The 9581-nt window shown below is 44.6% G+C and overlaps 2 protein-coding genes and 1 non-coding gene across 5 annotated transcripts in view; 1 reads left to right on the forward strand and 2 right to left on the reverse strand.

Moving 5' to 3' along the window:
- Nucleotides 1-5988, reverse strand: part of NUMA1 (nuclear mitotic apparatus protein 1) — a 77005-nt gene extending 71017 nt beyond the window's left edge. Inside the window, exon 1 of one of the 3 annotated variants that reach the window (XM_032258924.1) lies at nt 5816-5988. The gene's annotated coding sequence lies outside the window, so the exon portion shown is untranslated. Of the gene's footprint in view, nt 1-5656; nt 5782-5815 lie in introns of those variants that run through there. The other 2 variants (XM_032258928.1, XM_032258922.1) reach the window with 2 other exon arrangements.
- Nucleotides 3784-3889, reverse strand: LOC116537119. The gene has a single exon (XR_004262962.1). It is a non-coding gene; the product is annotated as a U6 spliceosomal RNA (small nuclear RNA).
- A 62-nt stretch (nt 5989-6050) lies between the features above and the next one.
- Nucleotides 6051-9581, forward strand: part of LOC116537018 (transmembrane O-methyltransferase) — a 29333-nt gene continuing 25802 nt past the window's right edge. The window contains 1 exon segment of the mRNA XM_032258967.1: nt 6051-6188. The gene's annotated coding sequence lies outside the window, so the exon portion shown is untranslated.

Consider the following 9581-nt stretch of genomic DNA (forward strand, 5'->3'; position numbering starts at 1 on the left):
ATCTATCTGTGCCTCAGTTGCCTTCTCTGTAAGAGAGAATAGTAATAATAGAACTTAACTCATAGAGCTTTAAGAAGTAGTTTCTGGGGCCGGCCGTGCTGGCTCATGCCTGTGATCTCAGAACTGGGAAGCTGAGGTGGGCAGATCACGTGAGGTCAGGAGTTTGAGACCAGACTGGCCAATGTGATGAAGCCCCCATCTCTACTAAAAATACAAAAATTATGTGGGCGGTAGTGGTGCGCGCCTGTAATCCCAGCTACTTGGGAGGCTGAGACAAAACAATCACTTGAACCTGGGAGGCGGAGGTTGCAGTGATCCAAGATTGTGCCACTGTACTCCAGTCTGGGCAAGAGAGCAAGACTCCATCTCAAAACAAACAAACCAAAGGTAGTTTCTGTAAAGTGCTTAGAAAAGTGCCTAGTTCACAGCATATGCTGGGAAAAAAAAAAAAAGTTACCTATTGCTATTACTAACTGTTGATACACTAGACCAGGCTGGGTGTGGTGGCTCATGCTTTTAATACCAGCATTTTGAGAGGCCAAGGCAGGAGAATTGCTTGAGCTCCAGAGTTTGAGACTAGCTGGGCAACATAGCAAGACTTCATCTCTACTAAAAATACAAAGAGTTGCCAGTCACAGTGGTGTGCACCTGTAGTTCAGGCTACTCAGGAAGCTGAAGTGGGAGGATAGCTTGAGTCTAGGAGATCGAGGCTGCAGTGAGCTATGATGATACACTGAATTCCAGCCTGAGTGACAGAGCAAGACCCTGTCTCAAAATGTAAACAATACAAAAAAACAGACCAGATAACCTGAAGACCTTCCTACTAAATACGTCTGGAAGTGCTTAGAAAAAAATATAATAGAGCCGGGCGTGATGGCTCACGCCTGTAATCCCAGCACTTTGGGAGGCTGAAGCAGGTGGATCACTTAAGGTCAGGAGTTCGAGCCCAGCCTGGCCAACATAGTGAAACCCCATCTTTAAAAAAAAAGAAAAGAAAAAAGAAAAAAAATATATATAATAAACATCCTTTTAGACTGTGCCAGTTATTAAGGTATTGTTTCTCAGCTCCACATCCACCCTGCTATGCTCTACTTTGTGATGCTGGGGCCTAGACTCCACTAAACTCCATTTCACAGGCTCCCTGTCAGCAGGGGGTGCTAAAGGGAAAACAGAAGACAAGAGGAGGCTACAAGGGACTTCCTCCTTCCTGTAGCCTGGTGTTTCTTGACAACAGAAGTTGGTTCTTCCCAGTTCCTTTCTAAACTCCCAAAACCAGCCTTCTGCCCCTCAGAGGCATTAGCATCAGCTAAGTAAGGCTCAACTGAAGCTAGCTCCTCCAGGTTCCTCCTGTGAGGGCTTGAGAAACCAGCAGCACCAGGCAACACCTTCTCCCCAGAGAATCTGGGCGCAGCTCCTCCAGATCCCTCCAGATTTCTAGGTTCTGGTAATCCCAACCTTCCTCCCTTTGTTTTTCAGTCCCGGATGAGAAAACTCCTTTATGCAGTTATTATATCAAAGTTACTTTAATATTCCTTTTTGCTTTTTTAGCCCTCCATCAAGGGTTTAAACCAGTTTCCTTTATGGAGTTTATGGTGTGGTTTCCGTTTTGCTGATTGGATCTGAACTGACATATAGATAAACTGAGCTCATAAGAAAGTAAGGGAAATCCCCAGGAACCAGAAACAAAGAATTGGCGAGCAGGTTTAGTGGCTGATGATGTGCTGTCCTAGCAGCATAAAGAATCTTTAACACCCTCATAGGTTCAGAAGACAGATCTTGAGCCCACAAAAGGCATTGAGATCCCTGTCCAGAGGTTGAGACTCTTAAGTTTATACTCAGTAAGATAACAGACTAGGAAAAAAAATCTGTCCAGAGAGAAATAAAAAAGCTTGCCTTGCTCACCCAGTGAGGTAGAAGGAAAAAAATCTTCTAGTAATTCAAAACAGGCTGAGTGAGGTAGTTGCAGTAATCCCAACACATTGGGAGGCTGAGGTGGGTGGACTGCTTGAGCCCAGGAGTTCAAGACCAGCCTGGGCAACATGGGAAAACCCTGTCTCTACAAAAAATATAAAAATGTGCTGGGTATGGTGGTGTGCACTTGGGGTCCCAGCTACTTGGGAGGCTGAGGTGGGCGGATTGCGTGACCCCAGGAGGCAGAAGTTGCAGTGAGCCAAGATCCTGCAACTGCACTCCAGCCTGGGCAACAGAGCCAGACAGATCCTATCTTAAAATAAAATAAAATTCTAGAAAGCAGAAATTAATCTGTAGTGGAAAAAAAAAACAATCAGTGGTTCCTGGGACCAGGGTGAATGGAAAAATGGACTGTAAAGAAGCATGAGAAATCTTCTGGGGATGAGAGAAATGCTCTGTATTTCGACTATGGCTGCTTTTTGCAGATGCGGATATCTGCCAAAACTCAACTTTTTCTGTTTTGTCTTGTTTTATTTTTTACAAGACATTGGAAACCACAAAACTCAACTTTCTTTAAAATTATTATAGACACAAAATTGAAAACATGAGACAAAAACAAGATCATGAAAAACAAGCAGATTTGAAAATGAACCAAAGAGCACTCCTAATAAGTGAAAAAGGTTAGCTAATGAAAATAAGAATTCAGAAAGCAAATTAGACCTAGCTGAAGAGTAAACTAGGATACTAGAAGAAAGATATAAGGAAATTACCCAGAAGTTAACAGAAAGATGTAAATGGAAATTATGAAAGAATAAGATGTGAAAGACAGAATGAGGAAGTCCAACATAAGTGAAACATGAGATCTGAAAGAGGTAAAGAGGTAATGATTGGGAATTTTTACAAAATTTGTGAAAAGACATGAAATTTCAGATTAAGGAATTACTATATGCCCCCAGTACATAGTGATTTAATAAAATTAAATTCACAACCTATAATGGAAATACAGAACACAAATGACAACAAAGAGGATCTTAAAAACAACCAGAAAGAAAGACAGCTTACCTACAAAAAAATAAGTTAATTTGTAAGCATAGTTCTCAAGAGTAACAACAAAAATTCAGAATTTCAATGAAATAACACTTTCAAAGTGTTCAGACAATAATTGGAAGCCTAATACACAGCTAAACTATCAATCAAGACTGAAGGTGAAATAAAGATTTTTTTTAATGAAGACAGTGTTTACCACTAACAGATTCCCACCTAAGCAAACATATGAAGGATGTATGTATCTATTCAACAAAAAAGGAAGGAATAGGCCGGGCGCAGTGGCTCAAGCCTGTAATCCTAGTACTTTGGGAGGCTGAGGCGGGTGGATCACGAGGTCAAGAGATCGAGACCATCCTGGTCAACATGGTGAAACCCCGTCTCTACTAAAAATACAAAACATTAGCTGGGCATAGTGGCACGTGCCTGTAATCCCAGCTACTCAGGAGGCTGAGGCAGGAGAATTGCCTTAACCCAGGAGGCGGAGGTTGCGGTGAGCCGAGATCGCGCCATTGCACTCCAGCCTGGGTAAAAAAAGTGAAAATCCCTCTCCAAAAAAAAAAAAAAAAAAAGGAATAAAATGCAAGGAAAACTGGAGAAACAGTAGATATATATGGGTGAAACGAAATAATCACTAACAATATAAAACAACACACATTTTAATTGAGATGGAGTCTCACTATGTTGCCCAAGCTAACCAGGAACTCCTGGCCTCAAGCAATCCTTCCGCTGCTCCTCCTGCCTCAGCCTCCAGAGTAGATGGGATGACATGACCAGCCACCATGCCCAGATACAAAGTAATAATAATAATAATTTTTTTAAATAAAAAAAAATATGGAACGCTTCACGAATTTGCATGTTATCCTTTCGCAGGGGCCATGCTAACTTCTCTGTATCGTTCCAATTTTAGTATATGTGCTGCCGAGACGAGCACAAGTAATAATTATAGAATTGCTCAACATCGAGATGGACTGACTTTGGGAATGGTCTCATTCTAAAAGTCCTCATTTTGAGTCTGGGCAACACCTTTTTATACGTTTAGTGTGCACTGGGTTAGAGGCCGAATTAAATGACCACATCCTTTCAATGGCAATAACTGCAATTACTTTTGCACCAACTTACATCTTCTGATAATATTATCAATTAGACACAGCTGTCCAAACAGCCCCTGATCAGCTCTGTTTAGCCACCTAAGCAGGGCTTTGCCCTCATCCTAACAGTTCTAGAATTCAAGTCTTATTTCAAGGCATTCTTCCCACTTCCATATTCCACATGTAAAAAAGAATTCTATGTTCCTTAATGAGCTTTCAGGTAAGATCTTTAAGCTTTTGAGGTGCACAGCTTTTTGCTTTGAACTAAGATTAAGCATTACAATTAGTAATCACTGCTTGAACTTATGCTAAGAGTACTTTGGAAGCTTTCACAAAGAAATATGTGCTTCTTCCTCTAAAGAAGAAAATACCACACAGAAACAGAGGGAGAGAGGAAAAATACACCCATCCGTGCTGACTGAAAGCTACTTTACATGATCCTCATGTTCGCCCCAGGTTCCCATATATTCACAGCAGTAAAGATTTCCACAAAGTAGAGAGGCCCAACTCCCTTACCATGAAAGCTTTAACGACCAGACAACCCAGAAGTTTGGAAACATAGAACCAGGGAACAGATACTAGAGAGAGGAAAGTATGTATTAAGGCAAGAAAATATCATCACGTTTTCAAGAGGGAGTGCCATTCCAGGAAAGAGGACAGCTTAATACTGAGGTTCAAATGCCACTAAATGAAAATGGGAAAGCAAAGTTCCTGTGTCCTTTCAGTCCAGGAAAACACATTATTCCAAAGCAAACATTAATGCCCATTACATGTCGCAAATCCTGCCTTAGCCATTAGGATACAGTGACGAAAAAGTCTCTCATTATCTAGAAGGGCAGACAAACACGCAGACTCTTAAAATACCAGATGACAAGTGCTAACTCAGAGGTAAGCAAAAGAGAGTACCCAGAAGCGGCAGCACCAACCCACAATCTTCACACGGTCACATCACTTATAATCATAAATTTGTACTCTCCGAGGTGGGTGTATGAAACATGTTATCTGTGAATAAAACAAAATACCAAAACAAAATAAACCCATAAAATAAAAAATAAAAAGACCTACCTCTTTTGACCAGGACAACTACCCCCAGGAAGTAGGTAAGTTTACATATACGAAAAGTGAGGCTCAAAATACACCGACCAGTCCAAGACAATGCGCACCCCCAGAAACCACCTTCCCCGTCCTCATTTATGCCCAACCGGCAAAACCCCAAGTACAGCCAACCTCACACTGGCTACGTAACCCTGGCCAAGCTAAACATTAGAAACCTCAGGCTCCCCATCTTTAAAGTATAACAGGTGGTTAGAGGATTGAAAAGATAAACCTTTGGCAGGTCATTGTGGACAGTGTACCTCAGAAAAATGCTGACTACTGCACTACTATAACTACTGCTATTGTTAACGATAAACGGTGAAGACTTTCCAGGACCCGACCCCTCGCTTACAAGCCTTTCAGGAATTTGCCCTACCTCAAACCCCCGACCCCCGACCCCCGACCCCCAGTGCCCTCAGACTTAATTTCACAGACACGCCCCCAAACAGACCCTCCCTTTTATGGCACCCCCGGCTCCTCCTCCTCAGACAGGCGGCTCTCCTAACAAACCTTACCCCCAGATTCTGCCCTTTCGGACTCGGTTACGGAGGAGGCCTTCCGCTCGCACCGGCCTCTCCAGCACCCCGGTGCGCAGGCCGCACGCTAGACGCGGGCCCGCGCCGGTTACCTGGCCGCACGCTCCCGCTCCGCCCCTTGATTCCCACTAATCGTACCTTGTCGCGGGCTCCGGCCAGCGCTGTGAGCGCACAATTAGTTTAAACCATGGCTCCGCCCCCTCGTGCTGCCCTCTGATTGGCCTCTGTCGGCAGTTGTCTTACGCGGGGCACGCTTAAGGACCCGGGGAAAGGAAGTTTGAGGGCCACTGGGAAAGAGAAGGGGTATCACCGCTTCCGGACCCTGGCCTGGACTTGAAGGCAAAGAAAACTACAAATACCAGCGCCACCCGCGGCCTTGGAGCTCCGCCCCCCGGTAAGCATAGCGTCAGTTCTCATGGCGCCTGCGGGGTAGTGGCAACTAAAGTAGTTGCCATGGAGTTGCCCTGAGTAACCCTGAGGGACGCCGAGACTGGAGAGGAAGCAACTGCGGGTGAGTCAGTCGGGAATACAGAAAACCCGTTCTAGGGGACTAGAGATCTATGGAGAAGGGAGGGGCACCCACAGAACGACTAAGAACTTCCCTGCTGGGGGATCTGAGATTTCCCCCACCTACCCTCATCCCCTTTCACAGTGAACAAGACACAACACCCACATGTGACAAACTGTGGGGGCAGAGGGAGGGAAAGGCGTTGAGATACAAACCCATACAGATCTGGGAGTGTTTAAGAACCTCCCCCAGGGCCGGACGCGGTGTCTCACGCCTGTAATCCCAACAGTTTGGGAGACCAAAACTGGCGGATCGCTTAAGACCAGAAGTTCGAGACCAGTCTTAAAAACATGGCGAAACCCCGTCTCTACCAAAAACACAAAAAATTACCCGGGCTTGGTGGCATACTCTTGTGGCCCCAGCTACTAGGGAGGCTGAGGTAGGAGGATCGCTTGAGCACAGAAATTGAGGCTGCCAGTGAGCCGTGATTGCACCACTACACTCCAGCCTGGGCTACAGAGCAATATCCCCATCTCAAACAAAACAAAAACAAAAACAAAAACAAAACAACGAACCTCCGCCCCCAACGCAAACATGAGGCTCCCAAAATCGGATGCTTCAAGTACCAGGCCTAACCTGGGAGATCAGAAACGCCCTCAGAAATGGCTTTGGTTTTCCTCTGAAGAATTTCAACCCTCTTCCAAAACATGCGATTAGCATTAGATAGAGTAAATCCGCAGTCCCTACCCTAACTCTGGAGATGTAGGAAACTTCCTGGAGCGTGAAGTGCCTCTTTCCTTCCTCCCCCAAGGAGTAAAACCTCTTCTCAATTGACAGGATCATCCCACACTGTTCCCAGATTCCCTTTTCTCCCCACACCTTCTCCATGGTCTGCTACTCAAAGCTCTAGTTAGTTATATTCTTTTTAGTCCTCACAGATCTATTACATTGAGTAACTTACCCAGCGCTTTCACACTCTCTATTGATACTTTTAACAGCTCTGTGAGTCAAGGGTATTTGTCTCCATTTCAGATTGGAAAAACGAAATCCAGAGAAAAGGGACTTGCCCAAGGCCACACACCAAATTAGTGACAAAGCTAGAACTAGACTCCAGACTTGTTCCAAGGAACAAGTTAAACTGCCCCAGGGAAAAGTAACTTGTATGGCCTACTTTGGACTATTTACACTTCAGCCTGAATAAATTTCAGATCCTTCCATGAAAGCTGTAATGGGGAAAAGGAACTAGAGAGACTAAAGACAATGAGACTTGACATTTTTAACTAAACAGGAAACAGGAGGGCTAACACAGCACCCATGTCTGAAGTGACCATGATTAGCTGGTTTTTAGCTGGTGGCTAGCTGGCCCTGATTGGTCCACTTACTACCTTAAAGTTCTCCCAGGCTTGTTCCTATGCCCGCTTGCCACGGCACTCTATATTCTCTTCTTGGGTACTCCTCCATACCCACAACTTCATTTTCCACCTGTATGCAGATGTACACACTGTATGTCTCCAGCCCAGCTCTCATCTCTAAGCTCCAGATCTATATAGCCAATTACCTCCTCAACATCTCCTTTAGGATATCTCAAAGGCAACCCAAACTCTGCATTTCTGAAATTGAAACCAATCTCTATGTACCCCAACCCTTTCCTCCAAGCCTGGATCTCTTTTAGTGCTCCTACCTTTTTCCACAGTAAACACAAGCCCAAAACCCAAGAGTTAATACCTTTTCCATTTACTTAATACCTCTTCCATTTCCCATCTATTATGAAGTCTTATCAGCTTTACTTCTTGAATATATTTTATATAGGTCCTTGCTACCATCACATCCTTCTTGCCTTCCCTTCCAGCCATATTTTCATACTGCAACCAGAGTAATTCTTCAAAATGCAAAGCTGATATTGTTCACTTGCTCCACCCCACCCCCACCTTTTTTTTGAGACGGAGTTTCACTCTTGTTGCCCAGGCTGCAGTGCAATGGCATGATCTCAGCTCACCACAACCTCCGCCTCCCTGGTTCAAGCGATTCTCCTGCCTCAGCCTCCCGAGCAGCTGGGATTACAGGCATGTGCCACCACACCCGGCTAATAGTAGAGAAGGGGTTTCTCCATGTTGGTCAGGCTGGTCTCAAATTCCTCACCTCTGTGATCCGCCTGCCTTGGCCTCCCAAAGTGCTGGGATTACAGGCATGGGCCACAGTGGCAGGCCAGCCCCCATTTAATATTAACAGTTTATGGTTTCCTATTACTCCCATCTCTCCAGCCTCCAGTCTAACCATACATATTCCTCCTCTCCCCTTCAGTTATATAACCTTTAAGGTCTTCAAAATTTCCAAGTACCCTTCCACCATAGACCCTTTGCATATAGCAGTCACATCTGCCTGGAATGCTCATTCCACACAACCCCCCCCCACCCCATAAGTTAATTTGTACTTATCCTTTAGATTTCTCTCAGTCACTTCTTCAGGAATGTCTTCCTAAAGACTGCTCAGACCAGGTCAGATCCCTCAATTACAGTAATCTCATGTCCCTCTCCTTTGTAGTGTTATTTCATTGCAATTTTTAATGTATTTGCTAAGCACCTACTACTTGCCAGCACTATAAGATACAACTGTAAGAAAAACATGGTTCCTGCCCTGGTTGTGTTTATGGACATACAGATAGTAAGCAGATAATTATAGTGTTATGAGTGCTACCATGGCAATCATAACACTATAATTACAGATTTGAGGATAAGGGTATACTTCTTAGAAAAGTTGAAACCTGATCTGAGCCCTGAAGTAAGAATTAGCAAAACAAAAGGAAGGAGAAAACTATATTCCTAGCAGAGAGCGCTGGAAGGAGACACTGTTCCACTTAGGCCCAGCGGCAGGTGGAGAGAACTTAAGGTGAGTAGTTGCATTTGGCTGAACTGCAGAATTGGAGGTGAGGATGGATGGGAGTAGAGGGGGGTGGACAGGAGCCAGGTTGAATCTTGGGCCTCCCTTTGACACCTGGGAATATAACCTAACAGACTATATTAGATTATGTGGCAGATGTTTCTTTTCTTTTGACAGGGTCTTGCTCTGTTAACTAGACTGGAATGCAGTGGCACGGTCATAGCTCACTGCAGCCCCGAACTCCTGGGCTTGAGCCATCTCCTGCCTCAGCTTCCCAAGTAGCTGGGACTATAGGCGTGAGCTGCTACGCCTGGCTAAATATGTGGCAGATTTATCATAGCATTCTTTTTCTTCCCCACTCAGTCCATCATCAGAAACTCTCAGGCCAGGCTATTGAATCTCCTATCAGATTTATGTGATTATTCCTCAAACCTTCCTGTCTTACCATGTTGCAGCTTGCCTGAGAGAGGGCAGGAATGGGCTAGCAACAAATCAAATTCCAATTGTTAGTAATTTCCC

Source organism: Sapajus apella, unplaced genomic scaffold (assembly GCF_009761245.1).
Source record: "Sapajus apella isolate SASKATOON/1434 unplaced genomic scaffold, GSC_monkey_1.0 scaffold106, whole genome shotgun sequence".
NCBI lineage: Eukaryota > Metazoa > Chordata > Mammalia > Primates > Cebidae > Sapajus > Sapajus apella.